This window comes from Mirounga leonina, unplaced genomic scaffold (assembly GCF_011800145.1).
Source record: "Mirounga leonina isolate KUSES-001 unplaced genomic scaffold, KU_Mleo_1.0 Mir_357, whole genome shotgun sequence".
Lineage (NCBI taxonomy): Eukaryota > Metazoa > Chordata > Mammalia > Carnivora > Phocidae > Mirounga > Mirounga leonina.
In genome coordinates this window covers 16578930-16600556 of record NW_023270702.1, presented here as the reverse complement: position 1 = coordinate 16600556, position 21627 = coordinate 16578930, and the positions used below count along the sequence as shown (strand labels likewise).

The window sequence follows — 21627 nt, the reverse complement described above, 5'->3', positions numbered from 1 at the left end:
CTCTAATGTTTGGGATTTCAATGGAAAGAAACACTTCCATGTCCCCCAGACCTTAAGTTCTCCCAGTGGTCTTCTTAAAGTCTCCTCTTTTTTAGGGTGAAGAGGGACTACTGTCTACTTTTCTTCCTTGAGGGGAAGGCTGCTCTCACAATATAACAACAATGATTCCTGAAAACTTTCTCCTCCAGTCTCTACTTCTCAATCATTTGAGACTATTAAAGTGGGTAAAGTCATTCAGAGCCTTACAGCCAATTACCCTCAACTTTTTTGTACAAGTCCTCAGGGTGGTTATAATCTTCACTTTGTAATGTTGAATTTACTCTTTTGGGGTCCAAGCCAAAACTTCACATGTCCGCTTTTACGTTAACTGAAAGATGTCCTTTTATATATGTAAATTAAATTTTTTATATATAGTAAACATTTTATTTTGAGATAATTATAGATTCTCATGCAGTTGTAGGAAATAATGCAGAGAGATCCAGTGATCCTTTACCCATTTTCCCCCAGTGGTAACATTTTGCAAAACTACAATACAACATCACAACCAGGGTATTGACACTGATAGAGCATTTCCATCACCACGGGGTCCCTCTTTATATTTTTATATATTTATATTAATTTATATTAATTATCATAATTATTAAATTAATAAATTATATTTGTAGCAGTACCCACTTTTCTCCCACTCCCACCTCCTCCTCAACCCCTGGAAAGCACTAATCTGTTCTCCATTTCTATAATTTTGTCATGTCAGGAATATTATTTAAATGGAATAGCACAGTATGTGAACTTCTGAGATTATCTTTTTATTTTTTTTAAAGATTTTATTTATTGGATATAGAGAGCGAGTGAGAGAGCAGGAGTAGGGGAGCAGAGAGAGAGGGAGAAGCAGGCTCCCTGCTGAGCAGGGAGCCTGATGTGCGGCTCGATCCCAGGACTCTGGGATCATGACCTGAGCCGAAGGCAGATGCTTAACTGACTGAGCCACCCAGGGGCCCTGAGATTATCTTTTTATACTCATCATGATTCTCTGAAGATTCATCCAGATTGTTGTGTGTATCACTAGTTTATTCCTTTTTTATTGCTGAGCAGTATTCCACAATGTGGATGTACCATAATTTATTTAATCATTCCTGTACAGTAACATGTCTGATGATATGATTGATGAAGGACATGTAGTTTGTTTCCAGTTTTTGTTGCTATGCATTAACATTCATGTGATATAAACATTCATGTGCTGCTATAAACACTCATGTGAAGTTTTTGCGTGAATATAAGTCTTCATTCCTTTGTGATAAATGCCTGGAGTGCAATTACTGTGTTGTATAGTAGTTGCATGTTTAGTTTTTAAAGAAACTGCCAAACTGTTTTCCAGAGCATCTCTGTCATTTTATATTCCCACCGGAAGTGTATGAGTAATTCACTTTCTCCACATCCTTGCTGGCATTTGACAGTCACTGTTTATTATTTTACCCATTCTGATACTTATCGTGTGTTTGATTTATATAGCATCCTGATGAGGTATAGAACATTGCAGACACATTCTTTATTTTGAAATGAAGAAACTTTCTAATATTACTGAAACCATCTCATTGTGGTTTTTATTTGCATTTCCTTAGTAATAATGTTGAACATCAGTTCATGTGTTTATTTGCCATCTATATATCTTTTTTGGTGAAACGTCTCTTCATGTCTCTCATTCATGTATTAATTGGATTGTTTGTTTCATACAATTGAGTTTTGAGAGTGCTTTATATATTCTAGTATCAGTCTTTTGTTAGATAGGTGATTTTCAAATATTTTATCCCAATCTATACCTTGTCTTTTTTTTTCCTCTTACCTGAGTTTTTTACAGAGTGAAGATTTTAATTTTGATGAAGTCCAAGTTTTATTTTTATGGATTGTACTATTGGTGTAAGTAGTAGCTAACATTTTCTGTATAGAAATAAATGCATTCTCTTTTCCCTTCACCTCCCATGTCTAAACCATCAGTAGTTCCTGTAAGAAACACTTACAAAACAGATCCTAAATGTGTCTACTTTTCTCTATTTTCACAGCTATCTTCCATGTTCAAACCACCATCATCATTTCACTTAACTGGTTCCCCTTCCTCCTTCCTCCCCTTAATTTAAAACTGTAAGTTATATTATCTATCTCTATCTTAAGATCCTCCAGTTTTCCATTAGTCTTAGAACAAAATCCAAACTCTACCACAGCCTGTGAGAGCCTGCCACATCTGGCCCACCTAGCTTCTCTGACCTCACCCTGGTGCATGAAGCTCCCTTCATCTGACCTCCCTTCATCTCATGTTGGTGCACTAAACTACCACCATGCTCCCTTCTGTTTGTCCCTCAAACATAACAAGCTTCTTCACACTTTTGGCCCTTGCATTTGCCCCCACTGTTGGTAGGCCTAGCTTCTCCTCAATCAGGTCACTCCACAGTTGAGAGGTTAACGGCTACAAGATGCCTACCCTGATGGCCCTATTTAAGGTAGCTTGCTTTTCTCTTGTCATTTTATGTCATCACTCTGTTGTATTATCTTTTTTGTTGTACTTTCCTGGCTGGAGTTATATGTTTAATTTGTCCCCACTTAAAGGTAATCTACCAGAGCGGTGCCCTGGCCTATCTATCACATCTCAAACACCTAGCACATGGGGTCACTCAAGTAATACTGATTAAATGTTGAACACTTCCATTTCTTTTTCAAAAAGCATATTTCCTTTTGAGTTTTCAACTGCTGGTAAATTCAAAATGTCCTCAAAGGGGACTATTTACAATATTGCTAATTACTTAGGGGAACAAAGAAGAGTGACTTCTGATTTCTGACCAGTCCAACTCATAGTATGTCCTTTATTCAAGTTGCATGAAGTGCACAGACATAATGTAGAACCAAACGAATCTCAAATATATCTTGATTCTAATTACAAGAGAGGATACCAATATTGTGTTGTCACAAGCTCCAAAAACTGGAAATTCCTATCCTTTGGCTTTACCAGTAATTCTGTGATTTACCCTAGGCAAGTCTGAACAGGTCTTTACAGCTTAGTTTCTTGTTCTGTTAAAATAATATAACACAAGCTTACCTCATCAAGATGCTATGTTAAGCAGTTTCTATTTATTGCAAGTACTGTGTGATTTTTGTGTCTATATTAGTGTGGAGCACACATTTATTATATCATGGTATCAAAAGACTTAATGCCATGAAGGATGCCATATTCTTGAAGATACTAGAAGGATTATACTGCATAGGACAAATTAATTTTGGGAATTGTGTCAGAGTTAAAGACAAATTTGGAATTTAGCTAGACTGGAAAAACTGTCTCAAAAAGTTTTAAATTGTGTTTTTAGAATAAGACTCTTAGAAATCTCAGGATAGCCTCAAAACCTTAGTAGAAAATCAATGAACTATACCTTATAAACTTTAAACTTATAAAGTTTATGTGTGTATATGAATATATAAATAGAACTTTGCAGACACATTCCTTATTTGAAATGAAAAAACTTTCTGATATTATTAGTACTCATTTACTTGAGATCCTGTGGAACTCAACAAAATAACAGAACTGGGAAAAGAATTGTCAACTTATGTATGATGTAACTTTGATTCTGAAAGGATGATACTATTAATCTTTCTCAAAGAAATTGGAACTTGAAATGTATAGTTTCATAAGGTGCATTGTATGGAATTTTTGAAAGGATTTTAAAATATCAAAAGATCCTTATACTTACCTTAAATAAATGTAATTTATTTTATGAAATAGTTATAAAAATATAAAAATAAAAATATAAAATTTTAAAAAATATTTAAAATTCCCAAACTGTGAAAATGACTAGCTCTGTGACTTGGATCAAGTCATCTAACCATTTTGTATCACAGGTTCCTCAATTACAATTCACATTCAGAGAAACTTCTCTAGTAACAAACTATAGAAATGATCCCTGAAAGTATAGTCTTTCCTCAATTACAATTCAAAGGCAATGAAATAATTAAGTAGTTCTCAAACATTTTGGTCAAGGACCCCTTTACACTTTTAAAACTGGGGACCTCAAAGAGCTCAATTTATGTTTGTGAGGATTATACCAATCATTATTTTAACAAGATGAGAAAAATTTAAGACATCTATTCATCAAAAATAACCCATTTTATTGTTAGCATAAATAATATATTTTATGAAAAATAACTATATTTTCCAAAACAAAAACATTTTTTTTTGGAAAGAGTGGCATTGTTTACATTTTTTTAATCTGCTTAATGTCTGGCTTAAAGGTTGGCTGGATTCTCATTTTTTTCTGCATTCATTTTGCTGTGATAATGTTTGTTTTGGTTGAATTATATGAAGAAAATCTGGCCTCATGCAGATACTTGGAAGAGGATTTGAGCCTATAAAACTTTAATGTTCTTTTCAGATAATTATAGATGTTCTTCTTTATATTACATAGAGACTTGACATGTTGTAATTTCTTAAAGCTTAGCTGCTATGTGAAATCCAAAACCATAGTAATGAATTTTTCACATTAAAGAAAATGGGGAGTGGCTTAAAACAACTAAGATAGATTGTGCCACCTTCCGTATTCCACTGCAGTGTGATGTGATAAGGATTTTTTCCTTTATCTTTATTTAGCTAGTTTTTATCAATGAATATTCTTTTATTTTTTAGAAAATATTGTATGGTCACTAACATAACATAATAAAATTAAAAATATATATATTTATATTTGGGGCACCTGGGTGGCTCAGTTGGTTAAGTGTCCAACTCTTGATTTTTGGCTCAGGTCATGATCTCAGCATCATGAGATCAAGCCCCAAGTCAAGCTCTGTGCTCAGAAGGGAGTCTGCTTGAGATTCTCTCTCTCCTTCTCCCTCTGTCCCTCCCCAGCCAGTTAAGCATCTGCCTTTGGCTCGGGTCATGCTCCCAGGGTCCTGGGATCGAGCCCCACATCAGGCTCCCTGCTCAGCGGGGAGCCTGCTTCTCCCTCTCCCTCTGCCTGCCACTCTGCCTACTTGTGCTCTCTATCTCTGTTAAATAAATAAACATCTTTAAAAAAAAAAGATAATCTCTATGTAGATAGATAGTTGGATAGATAGATATCACAGTAAAATGATGAATACCTAATATAATTAATTTAGTCTGAAATTCTGTATCTCCAAACTGAAAGACATAAGCAGATTGGTGGAGGAGGGGAGGGGGGAGAGCGATGATAGTGGTTAGATGCCGTCACAGTAATAGTAATAATAGAATAATGCTCTGATTCAGTTGTACCAGCAAAATCATGAGAACCTAGCTTCTAAATCTTTCTTTCAAGATCGGGAAGTACCCAAGATGTCTTGTAGATCTGTTAACCATCTAAGTCTTCTTAGCCTCCTTTTAGTAGCCTCCCTCCTCTGCTGACAATAATGGCCTCCTAGGTCCTATATCACCAGACCTCTGATCATCTGTTCTTCCCTGAATTAAAGACACACCTTGCTCCTCATCTGTCTATGCCATTAGGACAGACATACTCCTCAAAATGGCTTGTATTCCATTCTCCATTTTATTTTGAGAGTTTCTTTTCAATCTGATACTCTAGTTAAAGGTTAAAGATTGGATCTTGTTCTCTGATGATTTAGGGACCTTACATTTGAGCTGGGGAACAGCTATCAAAAGTAGCTAGACCTTCCAATTAATTTTATAGTTCTTCATGGAAATAGACCCAGCAAGTTCACCTACTTTCATAATAAAGGTAAATAGTGAATGCATAACAGGTACATGCTTTGGACCTCATTCTGGGAAACTTCCTACTCAGATTTTTGGTCTGCCTTGGTCTCTCTCTTGATTTTATTCTTTTTTCAGCCTCAGATACTCCTGTACCTGCTTTCTCTCATTTTCTCTTATCCAATTATTGCCTGCTCAATCATGAGCAAATACATTTGATCTATGCTCCAAAGATTTAAATACTTCCCAGTGTCTCAGAATCATCTGAGGATATTTACAAAAGTTTTATTCTAAGGCTGTATATACCTGTTTTGAAATACAAAAGCTATGTGTGTGTCTAGGAGAGAGGAGAAGGGAGTGAAAGGAAGGAATTACAGGGAATGAAGGAAGGAAGACAGGGAATGATAGCTACAGATGAAGGGGGCTAAGCATCAGGAATAGAGGTTTGGTTGGAGGAAGAGTTGCCCTTTTCTCTCTCCCACATTGTTCTGACCCATCGTTTCCCATCCCATTGCCTCTGCAGGGCAGAAAAACAATGGCATCAGCTCAGTGCCTTCTGGGTAATGACATGGTAGCATATAACAACAAATGCAGGCAAGAAGGCTGTGCTCTGAGCATTCATTCTTCCCCTCCATTCCCTTCACCCCAGTTCTTTGGCCTGATAATTAAAGCTGAAGGAAACAGCTGCAGGCAAAAGTAGTGCCCAGGACCTTGATGCAAGGAGGTAATGGAGTACTATTTTCAAAGGATTTTAGCAAAATAAACTGTAACATAGATTTTTCGTCTAGATAAACTACCTTCACATGTGAGAGCTTGGCAGTACCAAGGTACAAAAAGTTCATTACTCTAAAATCTTTTTTGAAAGTACTCTTGGGAGAAGTATTTGATCAAGAGAGAAACCCTAGAAAAAAACAACAAAATATTTTTTAAAAAGGTGAGCAATTAATTAAGCATTGACTTAAGCAAAAGAACAGGAAAGAAAAATTAAAAATATATGTATATCAATTCTGAAGAAAAATGCTAGATGACATCAACATGGCCAGGTGAAGGGCTGAGGCAGAACAGAAAGAAATAGGCAGATGCTAATTAAGGTCCTTATCTTGTTTGGGACAAGACATTTATTGGTAAGCTTGATTAATGGGTGGAGAAAATTGAGTCTAACCATATGGGTTTTAGGAAGAGATAAAAAACAAAAATAACATGTAACTTTCAAATCAGCAGAAGATAATTGCATTATCCTATGGGAAGTAGAAAAGGAAGAAAAGAGTATGGCAATTACAAAACTCTAAATAAGGTGTGTCAGAAAAGATTCCAAATACTACAATAATTTCAATTAATGATAGTGGTTAAATTCACAGCTTATAAGACAGGAATTTTCAGATTGGATTAAAAAAGACAACAATTTCTGAAATATATTTCCTAAAAAGAGATTTTTTTTTTCTCGGAGAGATACATGGGTAAGCTTTGTATCCCCACTGGAGTATGTAGCACTACTCTGTACCTTTACTGAGCATCCAGAACCTAAACCCTGATTTCACCATATCTGTTGTCAAGACCGTTGCTAAAGCTTTCTAGAAACCTCAGTATTGAGGTTGAGCTCTATATCAGAAAAATTCTCTTCAGATCTCCCACTCCTAGGAGCATCTCAATTGGCATATATAAGGCCCTCAAGCTCTGGGAAACAATGATTTACATGGGGGAAAGTGCCTCAAGGTCTGTTGAACATATCAGTAAAAACTACTGGGACTGCCTGATAAACAAGAGAATGTTATGAATAGGAGATTAACAAACTGATGACAAATTGGCACTGAGAAGGAATTTAAATAGAATAATTGTCACACTAGGTTTGTCCGTGGTTGTCAAAGCCAAAACTGCTAAAAAGGGAGCTAAAAACCTCTCCCATCTCATTACTGACTAATCTGGCCATTCAGGTGTTATCTAGCCAGTTCCAGTTTTCAGTATGATCAAGGATCCCTCTCACCAGCAACAAGCTCACTATGCAGCATTTCATAATTCTTCCCTATCAGTGCTGCAAACTTCAAGGAAGCCACATGCACTGGAGCCAAGGTGTAACAGAATCGAAAGAATGTCATCAAGAGGAATAAGGAAAGATGCTACCAATATGGGGCATGAAGGGTTTTCCTCTGAACATCCTAGGGAATAATGAAGCCCCGGAGCTGCTGAAGAATATCATTAGAAAGACTATATACACGGATAGCATTGCTGACATAGATGAAAGTACCTCTAATTCTTCCCATGTTGGACATATGACTTGGATTTCAACTCTCCTATTAACTCCAGTTGATATACGACATCTGACTAGCTCTCTGACCTGCTTAAGTTTTTCATTAAGGATGGCTCAGTGGTGTAGTGGTGTTGTCCGTTTAACATCCTTTTGATGAAGGTGACTGGGAAACTTGAAAGAAGTTCCCCAGGGTATAGTTTCCCAGGTGGTGGGAGTTGATCTCACAGTGACCAACCCTAAGCAAGTTTCCAAAACTGTGATTGCCATCGCCTTCCGCTCACAGTGAATCAGATCAGTAACTGAGTCATTTAGGTGTGTTATTTGGTTCAGTCCAAAAGGTGGATTCTAATGGTTTCCCATTATTCTGTGGATACTGAGTTATCATTGTCAATATGGACAAAATTAGATGCTTTCTGTTCCAATCTTAGTGCTTGGCCAAGTACAGCTCGACAACAAAGAAACCAAAAATTCCCTAGACAAAGCTTTATGAGCTGAGTAAGACCTATGCTCCTGTTCTAAAAGCAGACAGCCCAAGGTACTATTAACTACCTCTTTTGCCCCTTTACCTTTTCATATTCTCAATGATTCATTAGAACTGATAAATAAGAAACTGAGCTTGTATCTGGAACATGCTGGAAGAGCATAGATTATGTGACTAGCTCAAAATCATTATGTAATCTCACCTTTCTCTATGAAGCTATACACTTACTATGTAGACCTTCAGGTGTTTGTAAGTAACACCTGCTGTGGCTTTATGTGTGTGGGGGGGATTCAGTAACCTACCTCAAATATGTTTATAAAAGCCATATGTTAAAGGACAGAAAAAGGTGTATCAGGCATATATGAGCAGTCCCCTTTAAAAAAAATCCATGATAGCAAAGTACAATTTAAAGTTAAAAATAATTTTTAAATAATAATATACCAATAAACTGTAATGATATGAACATATTAGCCATAAACAATATACCTTTGAAATATATATGGAAGCAGAAAGAACTATGGGAGAAATCAATAATAAGTCAATTGAAACTGGAGGTTTTGAGTCATCCTTCTAAAAACTAATAGAACGAGCCAACAAAAAATCAGAACTATATAAAATTATAACCTGTTTAATAAATTGAAATGAAGATACAGAATCTTACACTCAACAGAGAACTCATATTACTGTTGACCCATGAACAACACAGGTTTGAACTGTGAAGGTCCACTTAAAAGTGGATTTTTTTCAAAAAAACTTCTACAGTGCTGTAAATATATTTTCTTTTCCTTATGATTTTCTTAGTAACATTTTCTTTTCTGTAGCTTACTTTTACTGTAAGAATACAATATCTACATGTTTATAAACTATTTCAGTAAGGCTTCTGGTCAACAGTAGGCTATAGTTAAGTTTTTAGGGAGTCAGAATTTATATACTTTTTTTTTAAGTTTACTTATTTTTTTTTTTTAGTAATCTCTATACCCAGTGTGGGACTCGAACTCATGACCCCAAGGTCAAGAGTCACATGCTCTTCCAACTGGCGCCTCTAAATACAGATTTTTGACTGTATGGATCAGTACTTCTAACCCCTGCATTCTTCAAGAGTCAAACTGTATTTTCAAACATATATGGAATATCCACAAAAATTAACCAAGAATTAAGTCATAAAGAAAGCTCCATATATTTCAAAGAATCCATGTAATGTAAATTACGTTCTTTCATCATTTAACAGTTTAATTAAGAATAAGCACTTAAGGGGGCGCCTGGGTGGCTCAGTTGGTTAAGCGACTGCCTTCGGCTCAGGTCATGATCCTGGAGTTCCGGGATCGAGTCCCACATCGGGCTCCCTGCTCAGCAGGGAGTCTGCTTCTCCCTCTGACCCTCCTCCCTCTCATGCTCTCTGTCTCTCATTCTCTGTCTCGCAAATAAATAAAATCTTAAAAAAAAAAAAAAAAGAATAAGCACTTAAAAAAAATGGCTGGAAAAAAAATCACAAAAGTCTAGAAACTAAAAATAACTAACAACCCTAAAATTAACCAAGAAGAGGAAAAATTTTAAGGGAAATTAAGAAATTCTTTAAGATGGATGACTGACTTTAAATACATATATCAGAAAACAAGAGGGGCACCAGAGTGGCTCAGTCAGTTAAGCGGCTGCCTTAGGCTCAGGTCATGATCTCGGGTCCTGGGATCGGATGGAACCCCATGTTGGGCTCCTTGCTCAACAGGGAGCCTGCTTCTTCCTCTCCCTCTACCCCTCACCCCCACTCATGTTCTCTCTCTCTCTCGCTCTTAAATAAGTAAAATCTTTTTTAAAAAAAAGAAAACAAGAAAGATTGGGAGAAATAAAGCATCATTAAACCCAAAGAGCTAGAAAATGAAACAGTAGAATAAGCATATACAAGCCAGAAGGGAAAAGATAATACAAATAAGGAAAAATCAATAGGAAAGAAAGAAATTAATAGGGATGATTAATAATCAAAACCTTACTTCTTTAAAGAGATGAAAGAAGTAAATAATGGAGTGCCTGGCTGGCTCAGTCAGTAGAGCATGTGACTCTTGATCCTGGGGTTATGAATTCAAGTCCCATGTTGGGGGTAGAGTTTACTCAAAAAGAAATTTACAAAAAAAAAAAAAAGAGTAAAATATCTGACAAAGCTGATCAACCAAATAAAAGAGACTATAAATTAAAATTTAACCCCCCAAAAGAGAATCAACTACAGAAATAATAGAGGTTTTAGAAATAACAAAAACTATGAACTGTATAGCAATCATATTCAAAATCTAAATGAGGGGTGCATGGCTGGCTCAGTTGTTGGAGCATGTGACTCTTGATCTCAAGGTTATGAGTTCGAGCCCCATGTTGGGTGTAGAGATTACTTAAAAATAAAATCTTAAAAAAAATTCTCGATGAAAAAAATTAATTTCCAGGAAAAATGTGCCCGAGAAGAAATAGAAAACTTGGATCACCCATTAACCATGAAGAGATTTCTGATCATTCATCAGGCCTCCAGTCTAAGTACAATTTGTTGTAGTTAATGTTCTTAATTTTAGTTAAGCAAATCTACTTTATCTAGTATAATCTGGAAGGGGTTTATTGAGGAATATATAAAAAGTACAGAATTATTGGAAAGACTAAAGTAATAGACGCTCGGTGACCTTGCAAGAATGATCTTGAAAACCCAGCAGAACTCAGTAACCAGAACAACCGTGGCCCCTGTTACGATCAGGAATTTGCTGCCACCACTGCTGCCGTGATCTGTACCATAAAAATGAACGGACTGTACCCTGTTTTCACATGACTCAATATTGAATCAAAATTTCCCGCAAGTGAATCTTACTGACAGAACTTAAAGCACATTCAGAAATTCTGAAAATGCCAGGGAATCTGAAACATGTAGATTTTACTTTCAGTTTCTGGATGTCACAGAGGGGTTAGAATGAATTTGAAAAATGAATCCACAGGCTCAGATAGTTTTAAAGTTTGAGTTCTTCAAAACTTTTTTTTTAAAAGATTTTATTTATTCATGAGAGACAGAGAGAGAGAGAGAGAGAGGCAGAGGCAGAGGGAGAAGCAGGCTCCCCGCGGAGCAGGGAGCCCAACGCGGGGCTCAATCCCAGGACCCTGGGATCATGACCTGAGCCGAAAGCAGACGCTTAACCAACTGAGCCACCCAGGCGTCCCAGAACTTTCAAGGTAAAGATAATTCCAGCTGATATAAAATGTTCCAGAAAAAAAGAAAATGTAGGAAAGCTGTGCAAATCATTCTAAATCTTGATTAAAATTAATTAATTATAATTTTCAGACCAACACTGGATTAGGACAATACAAGAAATCTATTAGCCCATTTCACTTATGCATAAAATGTTAAATCTTGAATAAATATTAGATGAGTCCAATGATGTTTTAATAAACAAAACTTGGTAATATAAGTTTTATTCCAGAAATGTAAGAAGGGTCATCACCAGAAAAGATATCTATGATTTAGCACATTAATTCCCTAAAGGGGAAAAAATTACCTCAACATATGCAGAAAGGACATTTGATAAAGTTTAACATCTATTTATGACATTTTTAAGGTATTAGAAAAGTTGGGAATAAAAGATAATTTCTTTAATTTGATAAAAGCTTTTAGCAAAAGCTAAAATGTACTGGGGAAAAAAGTGACATTATCTTTATGATTAGGAACAGGAAAGAGGCTTGTTATCACAGATGCCATTCAATTTAGTTAGGGGCGCTTAATAAAATAGGAAAAAATAGGTCTAAACATTGAATGGAATTTGCAGATTATTAGATCTTCTTTGAGACAACCCCATTGAATCAATAGATAAACTATTAGAACTAATAGGGGAGGAGTGCCTGGGTCGCTCAGTCCATTAAAAGTCCAACTCTTGGTTTTGACGCTGGTCCTCTGGTTGTAGTCTCAGGGTCCTGGGATCCAACCCTGTGTCTGACTTTACGCTCAGCGAGGAGTTTGCTTGAGGATTCTCCCTCTCCCTCCCCCTTCCCCGTGCTCATCCTCTCTCTCTCTCTAAAAAATAAATAAATCTTTATTTAAAAAAAAAAAAGAATAGGGGAGTTCAGAAATATTGTGGAGATGCAAGATCAATAATGGGCAACAGCAACAATAATAATAATAGTGAATTCTAAGTACTATATGAGAAATTTTACAAAGATTTTATAAATATTCATTTAAGTTGCATATAAGTGTCCAAACGTTCTTCAGTGTCAGCAGCAACCACCTAGAAATTAGTATGGAAAACGTGATTTCACTCACAATAGCAACAAGAACTGCCAAGTACATAGGATATAACCCAATGTACCTTTGCAAAGAACTTTTCAGATTGTATTAAATGACATAAAACAAGATCTAGGCAAGAAGAGAAAAGTACCAAGTTCAAGGATGGGAAAAATTAACACTGTAAAAATACCATTTTCCATAAATCTATAAATTCAGTGTAGTTTTAGTGAAAACTTCAGCACTGTTTTTGAGGAACTAGACAGATAGTTTTAAAAATGTGCATGGAGGGGCACCTGGGTGGCTTAGTCGTTAAGTGTCTGCCTTCGGCTCAGGTCATGATTGCAGAGTCCTGGGATCGAGCCCCACATCGAGCCCCGCATCGAGCCCTGCATCGAGCCCCACGTCAAGCCCAGCATCGGGCTCCCTGCTCATTCGGTTAAGCGTCTGCCTCTGGCTCAGGCCATGATCTCAGGGTCCTAGGATGGAGCCCCATGTCAGGGTCCCTGCTCAGTGGGAAGCCTGCTTCTACCTCTCCCACTCCTCCTGCTTGTGTTCCCTCTCTCGCTGTCTCTCTCTGTCAAAATAAAGAAATAAAATCTTTAAAAAGAAAAATGTGCATGGAAGAATAATGTACCAAAGAGAGAGAATTTATCTTACTGGATATATTAAGACATTTTTATAAAACCACAGCAATAAAAACAGTATGCTACTGGTGTAGGAACAGATAAAAAATTGATGCAATAATAATAAAAGAAAAAACAACAATGAACAAAGCCCATGTTATATATGAGCAGGTAGAATGTAGTAGAAATTAGCATCACAAATCACAGAGGAAAAGAGGGATTATTTGGTATATGGTTCAGTATATAGGGAAAGTAAATTTATATTCTTACGTCAACTCCAAACACAAAATAAAGCCGAAATGGATTAAAAACCTAACTATAAAAGGCAACATACAAAGTTAATAAAATATATGAGGCTATCTTTGTGAACTTGGGGTGGGAAAGGATATTTAAACAAGATTTAAAAAATACAAAATTTAAGGGTAGGTGGTGGAGATCAATGGATGTGAACATATTCAAATTAAGTACCCCTATACAAAAACTACATGATATGTAGATAGATTTAACAGACTGGTGGCAGATTAGAAGATATTTTCAAAATGTAAAGCTGAAAAGTGATTAACATATAGAAAATACTAGGAGCTATTAAAATCTGCAAGGAAACAACAAAAATTGGACAAGGGAAAAAATAGAAAATTCATGAAAGCGGAATCCGAAATAGCCAATATATATGTGAGGAGATGCTTAATTTTGCTTGAAATCAGAGAAATTCAAATTAAGTCAACATAGAATTAGCAAAAATTAAAAAGTCAGCTAATATCAAGTGCTGGCTAGAAGGAGCAGAAATGAGAAACCTCATGTTACATTGGTGAGAGAATAAACTCTTAATTTTAGTGAAAATTATCTGTGTGTCCTATATATGTGTCATTCCCACATCTGGATTTATACTATGTACAAGTAGTTAAGGGGGTATTTATGAGGATAAAATCAGAGCATTATTTGTATTAATGAGAAGTTACAGGAAGCCTTGCTCTCTGTCCCTAGAGAAATGGATAATCAGAATGTATTGTGTGTACATGCAATGGGATACAATACAGCAATTAAAAGTAACCATTTTTTTATATAGCAAAGTGGATAGATCTTGGAAATACAGAATGAATTCTATCAGGAAAAATAATTTATGTACATTCAAAGCACACACAGAAAACCATCTATTATTTATCATGGCTATATATTATATGCCTAAGGACATATACTGAATACGCTAGTGTGAACATCTTTGATGGGAAGGACAATGTAAATGAGAATGGGTGAGACAAAGGGGAAATACTAAAACAAAATGAGAGGGACATTGCATGGGTTTATAATGATAGTACAATATGAAATCTGTGTATTTGAGAGCCATATGACTCATGGATAATTAGCATGTTTGTCCTAATTTGGAGGAAGAATAATTAATGTTCCCAGCAAAAGGATGCACATGTTTTAAAACAGATTCTGGAGGATTTGAATGGCCTTATGTAGAAGACAGATGGATATTTGGTTAATATAAATTCTTGATTTAAATATATTCCTCCAGCAGAAGTGTTAGAAATTAATCTGAAATTTGCCTCCAGTAATCAGTCTAAGAAGGGAGTGGAAATTTGAAAATGTGGTTATTTACTATTCAAAGAGAATTGCTCTGTAAATCTGGAAAATACAAAGGTATTCTCTCAAAAGGTTGCCTCTTGTTGAGTTTTCATGTAATCTATCAGGCAGTAGTTTAAAATGCATCAGTTTGTTTTGTTCTTACAGTATGACCTCATTGCACATACCCTCTGACTAAACCTTTTATTCATCAATAAAATTTCCCCCATCATTAATTCTTGTGTGAACAATATACTACAAATTATAGCTTATAGATGCTGCTCTGTCATGCTTAACATACTGCATTATTCAATAGCTTTGGTGTTCTTGGTATTAATCTTAGGCTCTTTAATAATGTCTCCTAGGTATTATGTCATTCCTGTCCATACTGTACTTCATAAATCATAGCAATGTGAACTTTATAATCAAATGAAGATTGAATTCTATGGTCTGTAATATTCAAAGGGCATTACTTTTCAATAGCCCAATCTCATTTAGAAGTTTTCATGGAAGTTTCTCTCTGTTTAAAAAGAAAGTGTTCAATAGGATCACCTTTTTCTATTACCCATTAATATTTTAGGAATAATATGATTTTCAATATTAATATTTTAAACAATATCCTTTAATCATAGTTAAATAGGTCTACTAAAATGTCTTAGAGCTTGTCAAAAATGTTTCTAAAAATGTTATATATATGTTTTTTTTTTAAGATTATTTATTTATTTATTTATTTGACAGAGAGAGACACAGCGAGAGAGGGAACACAAGCAGGGGGAGGGGGAGAGGGAGAAGCAGGCTCCCTGCTGAGCAGGGAGCCCGATGCGATGTGGCGCTCAATCCCAGGACCCTGGGATCATGACCTGAGCTGAAGGCAGACGCTTACTGACTGAGCCACCCAGACGCCCCTATATGTATGTTTCTTATTGTTTCAGAATTTTGTGATTTCTTTACTCAATGTTCATGTTCTTTTCTAGCTCATGGAAAAGTGGGTCAGTATACAAGTATTTTGAGAATATTAATGTTCTTCTTTCCAACATTTTTCATGTCCTGGCAATATAAAATGTGGTAATATTGTAAGGCACCCAGGGAAAACACTGTGAAAATGCTGTAGCCAAAGCAGCCAAGCCTTGTAGGTGCTGGCCCAGCACTCTGCAGCTGAAGGGGCGCTACTGCCTACACACTTTTGACAGCTAAATGTCCTCCAGCAACCCAACTGGGAAGCTCTGAATTAATGCTTGGGAATTTTTTGAAAGACAGAACTTTTCTAGCCTCTAGAGTAAGATTGGTTCTAGAACACAGTGCGATCTTCTTTGTATAAAGGATACAGAAGGAATAAAAGATGGGAAAGTAGGGGCCACCTGGGTGGCTCAGTCAGTGAAGCAACCGACTCTTGATTTCAGCTCAGGTCATGATCTCAGGATGGTGGGAGGGAGCCCTGAGTCAGGCTCTGCGCTGATTGTGAAACTAGCTTGAGATTCTCTCACACTCTCTCTGACCCCCTCCCCACTTGTGTGTGTGCTCTCTTTCTCTCTAAAAAATTTTTTTTTTTAAAAAGTTGTTAAAGGACTATGGCCCTTCAAAGAGTAGGGATGACTCAGGGAAGATCTTCGGAGACTTTCGCCTGATTTACCAGTAATAGCAGAGGCAGCATGTGTGATTTATATTTGGAATCATGGAATTTGGCCCATCTGGATAATATAAGGTCAGTCAGTTGATTGCAACCTTAATTCTATCTGCAACCTTAATTCCCATTTGCCATGTAATGTGTACCAGCAGGTTCCAGAGATTAGGATGTGGACATATTTGAGGGGGGCCTTGTTATGCATAGCATATGCATATGCATATGCCTTGCCCATTCTGACCAATCAGACCTAGCTAGGGGGCCAGGTCATATGGTAGCACCAGAATAATTGAGGTGAAAGAAACCACTTAGAAGGATGTCACAGACACAGCAAGCATGCTGAGTCTTGCTTATCCAGTAAACCTAGTAATTAATTGCCTTGTGATTTTTAAAAATAACACTCAACTGAAAGATGCATGAATATATATATATATTTTAAAGATTTTATTTATTTATTTGACAGAGGGAGACACAGTGAGAGCAGGAACACAAGCAGGGGGAGTGGGAGAGGGAGAAGCAGGCTTCCCGCTGAGCAGGGAGCCCGATGCGGGGCTCGATCCCAGGACCCTGGGATCATGACCTGAGCCGAAGGCAGACACTTAACAACTGAGCCACCCAGGCGCCCCAGATGCATGAATATATTAATATGATTATCTCTTGTGCTAGGACTATGAATTATTTAAATTTTCTTCTTCATGTTGTACTAACTTACTAAGTTACACTTACTCGATAAGCGGATTTTGCTTTTATAATAAAAATAATTAATTTTTCAGAATTTCTAAAGAATCTTCGTAGACTGTGAAAGTTACAAACAAACAAAAGAAATAAGTGAAGTGACACATGTAAAGTTCATATAAAGACAAAGGCTAAACATGCATAATGACCACGGCCTCACATTCTAAAATATGGTAAATTAACAAGTCATCCTATTACACTTGGCACAAATTATTAGTAGCTTCCCATTTCTTTTCCGAATTTCTAGTACAGGTAAATGTATCATAAAGAGACATCAAAATAGGTTTTAAAAAAATAGACCAAGAAAATAAGAATTAATTTCTTCTGATAAAGAAATTTGATGAAAAGAATGGCTTAGAGTATATTCAGAGGACAGGGATAAACTCAGCAAATATCCAGCTTCCTTGTGTTCTCTCTCAGTACCAGGTTGAGTTGGGAGCCAGGCAAAGCTTCTCAAGATTCCCCATTCTGATTCTGCCTGTGGGCTAGGGTCACTGAAAGCCCCCACTTGCAAGTCCTGAGCTCCTCCTAACCAAGCAAGAAATATAACTCACTGGCTGGTGAGACTTGGATTAGTTCTTCTGATGATTGGTCCAGTACTTGGCATGCCTGGTACCTGGACAATTGGTTTTCTGCCTCAGTTTTTCCTGTTTGGCACTCCTTTTCCAACCATAACTAGAGTTCTAACCAGAACCTCAACTGGTCATAGATGGGCTGCATCAACAACACTATGCCAGCACCAGCCTTAGAACACTGATTCAGATATGTCCTGGACAGCTGGAGCCATGCAGTCGAGGGTATGATTTTCTAGAACCACCATGCCTTTCCTCAGTAGAGCTATACGTTTGTTGGTTGTTTTTTTTTTCCATTATAAAAGTCATGTAATTACATTATGGAACCTTAGAAAATTTAGGAAATAATGACATTTTATACACAATACCACAACCCAATTCAATCTTCTTAAAGAGTGTGGTATAATTATTCCTATAAAGTTTTGTGTGTGTAGTTGTTTTTATAAGCATGTAGAGCAAAATTTCCAATTTCAGAGTAAACTGTGCTTATAACAGAACCCAGACATGTCAGGGCACATCTCTAGGTTCTGCAGAAGCTGCCAGAAAGATAATCATAAAATGGGACTCTCAGGTGGGATTCCCTCCAGCCCCACTGACCCACAGATGAGTTCTAGGGAGCGAGGACGTGGATATATATCAAAAACCCTTCTCACCAACCAACCAAAAACCAACCAACCAACCAACCAACCATCCAACCAGCAAATGAAAACCCAATTTCATTACTGTTTTAGGCCTAGGTATCAGAGTGATTCTCACAACTTCAGCAGTGAATGCAGTGGGACCCCTACACTTGGCTTGGGGACAGCCTCCTAGGGCAGTAACACAGGGAAGAAAGAACAATAGAGGGCATGAAATGATCAGTGTGATGATTAAGTTCTCTTTTTTTTCATGAAATAGAAGCATTTTTATTTTTTTATTTAATTTAGTTTTATTGGGACACCTGGGTGGCTCAGTCGGTTGAGCGGCTGCCTTCGGCTCAGGTCATGATCCCGGGGTCCTGGGATTGAGCCCCGCATCGGGCTCCTTGCTCAGCGGGGAGCCTGCTTCTCCCTCTCCCACTCCCCCTGCTTGTGTTCCCTCTTTTGCTGTGTCTCTCTCTGTCAAATAAATAAAAATCTTTAAAAAAAATAATTTAGTTTTATTTACATTCAGTTAACATACAGTGTATTATTAGTTTCAGAGTTAGGTGATGGTTAAGTTCTTGAGCACACACAAGATGACCACTGGGAATGTGCAGAAGTGTTTAGGGGCTTCCGAAAAGGGACTGGCAGTCCCCACATTCAAGAACATAGGAATATTGTGAACCTGTCATTCTACCTCCAGACTGGAATGGCTTGAAGGAATCTAGGTCCGTTTTGGAGGCTCATGAAGGGAACATAATATCCTAATGCTTTGTTATGTGCTCCAAAAATAACTCCCCCCCCTAGAATTAATAAATTTGAGACAGTGGTGGTGACATGATTAGAAGACTGTACTGCAAGCTTCAGAAGGCTGGGACTATGCCTGCTTCATTTTCTATCCCCAACATTTAACACAGTGCTGCGTACAGGAGATGCTCAGTAAACACATGCTAAATAAATGAGAAATGAAGCCTGGAACATGCTGTCACATGTAGATCATTCAGAAGGCATTGCTGATTTGGGGAAATCAAAAAATTCTCTACGACAAGGCTGAAACTAAAGAGATTCTGGACTGCTTTAAGCTGTCTCCTGAAGGTGGGAACTGATCAAAAGCTTGCAAATCATTTGTGTCCTAGTACAAACAATCTGTACAATTGTGATAGAATGCTGTGGTGAGGGGCACCTGGATGGCTCAGTTGGTTGGGCATCTGATTCTGGATGTTGGCTCTGGTCCTGGTCTTGGGGTCGTGGTGTAGGGCCCCCGTAGGGCTCTGAGCTCAGCTCAGAGTCTGCTTGTCCTTTTCCCTCCCCCTGCTTAAGTTCTCTCTCTCTCTCTCAGATAAATAAATAAAATCTTAAAAAAAAAAAAAATGCTGTAGTGAGGGTGGCGGTTTTGGAAAGGTGGGTGGTGATTTGCTCTGAGAACATTAAAAGGAGAGGGCTCTTTGGGACAATTAGGAACTTGAGAACCAGAAATAGGTCAGGAATTGGGTATACACCCATGAGGTTATATAAATCAGGGAACTAAATTCAAACCCGAAAGTTTAGTGGCTTTAATATAATAAAAATACTTGCTGCTAAGGAATGTAAATTCATACACACTGTTTCAAGAATAATTTGGTAATATGCTAATAACCAATAATGTGCCAAGATTTAAATAAATTAATTCCTTTGCTTCTCTCATGGTCCTGAATTAGGTACTAATTTTAACTTCATCATACAAATGGGGACTGTTGAGATGAAGTAACTCATCCAAGAACATACAGCCAGTGAATAGCAGGGCAGTCTTTAAATATAGGTAGCTTAGCTTTCAAATACAGAAAGCCAAGCTTTCAACCCCTACTCTGATCTGTCTCTGTGTGTAGTAAGCGTAAGAGCTCTCTGATGAAATTGGGCCTAGTCAGGGTAGTATGGCTATAGACAGAGGGTCCTCTGAATTATATTTGTGTTTTTAGGAATTTATTCTAAAGACAAATAATCAAATATATTTCTAAAAAGATTTTTATTTTTTTGAAGAGTTTATTTACTTGAGAGAGAGCGTGAGAGTGAGAGAGAGAGCACAGAGGGGGAGAGAGAGCACCTTGGGAGAGGGAGAAGCAGACTCTGCTAAGCAGAGAGCCTGACGGGGGGCTCAATCCCAGGACTCCAAGATCATGACCTGAGCCAAAGGCAGACCCTTAACCAACTGAGCCACCCAGGTGCCCCTAAAAGGATTTTTATTACAATCTGGATTATATTGTGAAAAATTGTAAGCATGCAGAGTGAGGCAGCAAATTATAGATTCCAAGGGTCCTAGAGTCAGTTCTAGGTCAGATCCTGTCTTTGTCACCTCACCATGGGATATCAATACTGGCCCACTCCAAACTTCTGTAAAATTGGAATAGGAATGTGCCTACATCACAGGAATTTAAAATAGGGAAATATTGCTTTCTGGATGGCTAAAGATGTGACTTTCTACACCAAAACTAAAATTCTTTGAAAACCTCCAAATATATGATAATGTAATTATACAAATAAAGCAATGACACAACTGATCAGTCTTCTTTGAATGAAAGTTTGGGAAACTTTGAGGGAAGTTGTAAAGAGTGAAAATCCTAATAATCTATAGCAGATCTGATGAAACAATGGATGTCCAGTCTCTTTCTAAAGTCTATCTGCATTTGGCATAGATCAACAGTCTATGATGGTGGAGGTTCTACTGTTTGTGTCCACAAAGACAAGGCCTGCTGTTGTCCCACTTTAGTTCAGTGATGCAAAGCCACCAAGCATGCTTCTTTTTTGGTTTGGTTCTAGAAATCATTCTGTCTGGTTCTACACCATTTTAATGCTGGTGTTATTGTTAAAGTTCCACCACCAGTGGCATTAAAGGAAATCTACAGCCTTGAGGAGCAATATTTTAGATGCAAGAGTGGCTTTTGATCCCACCTCTCTTGCACTAGTCCACCAAGTGAAACATTTAGTCCTCTGTGTACTGGTGGAACAAAATGAAGGACAGTGCTGTAAAATTTTTATCTTTAATGTAACTAATTTTTACTATTGTATTGCCTTTCTTTTCAGTGTAGAAAGAATAAAGAATTACAGAGGAAACTCTATTTCTATTTCAACGTTCTGAACAAAGCAATCTTTTGAGTCTTTGACATATTTGAGAAGCCACCCACATGAATTAAAAAAAAAAAAAGTTTGCGGGGCACCTGGGTGGCTCAGTTGTTAAGCGTCTGCCTTCGGCTCAGGT

General features: G+C 37.2%; 1 long non-coding RNA gene and 1 pseudogene across 1 annotated transcript in view; one reads left to right on the top strand and one right to left on the bottom strand.

Annotated features, from left to right (window-relative positions):
* Positions 1-21627, top strand: part of LOC118027125 — a 44068-nt gene that overhangs the window by 8647 nt on the left and 13794 nt on the right. The gene's annotated exons all lie outside the window — the stretch shown is intronic.
* Positions 3820-3957, bottom strand: LOC118027154 (annotated as a pseudogene).